Genomic DNA, 4,172 nt, shown 5'->3' with positions numbered 1-4,172 from the left:
GTTTCAAAGATTAAGTGAAATTCGTGTTAAACGTTTAGCATAATTCTTGAATATCAATCATATAATAAGCATTAGCTGACATTTTTATAATCACTAAGAAAATAACCAGGCTTTCTGTTGTAATTTTTCCAGGTAAAGTTTGAATTAGTTAAAATTGTAGAAAGCTTACTATGAAGCCCCTTCACTTTAAACTTATTTGACATTCTAATAACTCCATCTTACAATCACTGGATTCTAACACAATGCCAATTCTGCTTTTATTTTTTATTAAGAAAATGAAGGACATGTATTATGGGACCAGAATGAAAAAAATATTTTTTTCTGAGTACTTTCCACATGGACCTTTTTGGCTCTGAGAAATCTTTTTTTCTACTCAATGAACTTTGATTTCTTCTTATCTTAAATAATGCCATCTACACTTTATTCATTATACCAAGGGTGAACAAATGATGGACATGACCTACTACTTGTCTTTGTAAATAAAGATTTATAGGAACACAGCTGTCATGCCACCCAACTCACTCTTAAGACTTTTTTCCTTCTTTTCTTTGAGGAAATAATACCATGTTATCCCAGCACTTCAGGAGGCCAAAGCGGGAAGATCACAAGGTCAGGAGTTCAAGACCAGCCTGACCAACATGGTCTCTACTAAAAATACAAAAATTAGCTGAGTGTGGTGGCATGCACCTGTAATCCCAGATACTCAGGAAGCTGTGGCAAGAGAATCACTTGAACCTGGAAGGCAGAGGTTGCAGTGAGCAGAGATCACACCATTGCACTCCAGCCTGGGCAACAGAGTGAGACTCTCTCAAAAAAAAAAAACAAACAACAAAAAAAAACATGTTACAAGAGAGACTGGGTAGGACCACATGGCAAGGAACTGAGGGTGACCTGTAGGGGCTGCGGGAGAACAATAGCCAGCAAGAAATTGAGGCCCTTAGCCTTATAGCCCCAAGGAAATAAATTCTGCAGGCAACCTTGAATAAGCCTGGAAATGGATTTCTTTCTTTTTTTTTTTTTTTTTAACCCTGTTAAGCTTCTAGAAGAGAACACAATCCAACTGACTGTTTTATTGCAGCCTTGTGAGATTCTAAACAAAGGGCCTGTAAATCTGTTTTAGTTCTTTGTAAATTCTGGATATCAGCCCTTTGTCAGATGGGTAGATTGCAAAGTTTTTCCCATTCTGTTGGTTGCCGATTCACTCTAATGACTGTTTCTTTTGCCGTGCAGAAGCTGTGGAGTTTGATTAGGTCCCATTTGTCTATTTTGGCTTTTGTTGCCAATGCTTTTGGTGTTTTGGTCATGAAGCTCTTGCCTACGCCTATGTCCTGAATGGTTTTGCCTAGATTTTCTTCTAGGGTTTTTATGGTGTTAGGTCTTATGTTTAAGTCTTTAAACCATCTGTAGTTAATTTTAGTGTAAGGTGTCAGGAAGAGGTCCGGTTTCTGCTTTCTGCACATGGCTAGCCAGTTTTCACAACACCATTTATTAAACAGGGAATCCTTTCCCCATTGCTTGTTTTTGTCAGGTTTGTCAAAGATCAGATGGTTGTAGATGTGTGGTGTTGCCTCCGAGGAGCCCATTCAAAAGTGAGCGAATGATATGAACAGACACTTTATAAAAGAAGACATACATGAGGCCAACGAACATGAAAAAATGCTCATCATCACTGGTCATTAGAGAAATGCAAATCAAAGCTACATTGAGATACCATCTCACGCCAGTTAGAATGGCAATCATTAAAAAATCTGGAGACAACAGATGCTGGAGAGGATGTGGAGAAATTGGAACACTTTTACACTGTTGGTGGGAGTGTTAATTAGTTCAACCATTGTGGAAGACAGTGTGGTAATCCCTCAAGGGTCTAGAAATAGAAATTCCATTTGACCCAGCAATCCCATTACTGGGTATATATCCAAAGGATTATAAATCGTTCTATAAGGACACATGCACACGAATGTTCATTGCAGCACTGTTTACAATAGCAAAGACCTGGAACCAACCCAAATGCCCATCAATGATAGACTGGACAGGGAAAATGTGGCACATATACACCATGGAAGATTATGCAGCCATCAAAAGTGATGAGTTCATGTCCTTTGTAGGGACATGGATGAACCTGGAAACCATCATTCTCAGCAAACTGCCACAAGAACAGAAAATCAAACACTGCATGTTCTCACTCATAGGCTCATAGGTGGGTGTTGAACAGTGAGAACACACGGGCACAGGGAGAGGAGCATCACACACTGGGGTCTGTTGGGGGAAATAGGGGAGGGACAGTGGACGGTGGGGAGTTGGGGAGAGATAGCATGGGGAGAAATGCCAGATATAGGTGAAGGGGAGGAAGGCAGCAAATTATGCTGCCATGTGTGTACCTATGCAACAATCTTGCATGTTCTTCACATGTACCCCAAAACCTAAAATGCAATTTAAAAATAATAATAATAATTAAAAAATAAAAATAAATGAAGGGCCCAACTCAACTATGCTTGAACTCTACTCATGATAATTCTGAGATAACTGTGTTGTTTTAAACCTCTAACTTTGTAGTGATTTGTTATGCTGCAATAGATAACTAAAACATCCATACAAATTTGTTTACATGTAGTCTGTAGCTGACTTTGACAAACAACAGTGTTAAGTAATTGCAGCAGAGACTATATGGCCCACAAAACCTAAAACCTAGCCCTTTACAGAAAAAAAAAGCATGCAGATCCCTGCTTTATACTGTGCTTCCTAAACTGGAGCATCCCTAGAGGAATAAAGTAGTTGGTAGGGAACACAAAAAGTCATAGGATGGACGTTGTATATATTTTGACAGCATCGTTTCTAGTTTTTGTCAGGCATCTAACAAGAAATTACATTTTCCATCCTCTTTTGCAGCTATTGCAACCATGGAATTAAGTGTTACTAATGAATTTTGAGTGGAAATGATCATCTCCACTTGTCTTCACTGAAACCCAGATTTGAGCTGAGTCAGCTTTGAGCAGACAAGAATGCTAATGCTTTAAGAGGTAGGGAGCAACAATATAGAAGGAACCTGGGTCCCTGAATATCTGTTTAAAACACAACTGTCTACATACCCTTGACAAATAAAACATCTTGTTTGAGCAACTATATTTGGAGTCAGTTTAGGCTATCCACAGTAGTTTTGCGTGTAGCCTAACTAATATGATGTGGTGATGTGTGCCTGTAATCCCAGCTACTCAGGAGGCTGAGGCAGGAGCATCGCAGGAACGTGGCAGATGGGGCTTGCAGTGAGCCAAGATGGCGCCCTCGCCCTCAAGCCTGGGCGACAGTGCAAGACTCCATCTCAGGTAAAAACAACAAAAAATCAAAAACACTGTACATTCTACCCAAAATTTCAAAGGAAAAGCCAGTAATAACATTTTTTTAAAATCTGTAATGAATATAGACTTGCTGTGAGGCAAGGAGTGCAATGATTTCTCAAGATCTTTCCTCATCTATCCTTCCTTCTGAGGTTTCTAAGTTTCCTTTATGCATTACTTCTAGTCTGCATTTCAAATTCTTTCTACAGTTTCAACCAGGATACACAAGGAAACCAAAAAGCTGTTCCCCAAAAAAAGGCTGCTTTAACACATCAACCTTGGAAGCTCCAGCATTCCTCTCCATCCCAAGAATGTGGTTATGGTTTGGCAGAGAAGCGCCATAATTTCCAGCTGATCACAGAAGATGTGACCTGTGTATTCCAGACCATGTGCTCTACTTTGCAGTCCAGCTTCTCACTCTCTTCTGTGCTGATGCAAGTAATTCTGTGAACATTGCGGTGCTTTAGAAACACTGACTGAATGAATGAATGGAGTATGTAAATAGTTTTTCTCTGCCTTTGCCCCTCTCCATTTATTTGCACAGTAGCATCTAAATTCTTAAAGTAATTGCAAGCTTAAAGTTGTGCAAGAGTAGGTTTTAGATTGCTTTAGCCAAATACACTGGAATTCCATTAGGGAATTTCTTCTAAGGAGTATCTCCTTTTATTCATCATCCAAGAGATAAACATGAGAATAAAAGCCTTAGGACCAGCTAGAGATCCAGATTTCTGCCCTCAAAAAGGCTAGAGCAGGTTCTCCCATTGCTGTGAAAAGATTTATGGTAGTCATGAAGTTGACCTACACATGATTCTGGGTACTGATGCTGCAAAGGCTGAAAAC

At 39.5% G+C, this 4,172-nt stretch overlaps 1 long non-coding RNA gene across 1 annotated transcript; it reads left to right on the top strand.

Annotated features, from left to right (window-relative positions):
• The first annotated feature begins 2,467 nt into the window (after positions 1–2,467).
• LOC116548565 lies at positions 2,468–3,581 on the top strand. The gene is made up of 2 exons (XR_004267478.1): positions 2,468–3,017; positions 3,542–3,581. It is a non-coding gene; the product is annotated as an uncharacterized LOC116548565 (long non-coding RNA).
• The last annotated feature ends 591 nt before the right edge of the window (positions 3,582–4,172 follow it).

This window comes from Sapajus apella, unplaced genomic scaffold (genome assembly GCF_009761245.1).
Source record: "Sapajus apella isolate SASKATOON/1434 unplaced genomic scaffold, GSC_monkey_1.0 scaffold1, whole genome shotgun sequence".
NCBI classification, from domain to species: Eukaryota; Metazoa; Chordata; class Mammalia; order Primates; family Cebidae; genus Sapajus; species Sapajus apella.
Note: the sequence above shows the minus strand (reverse complement) of the source record. Positions and strands in the feature narration are given on the sequence as shown.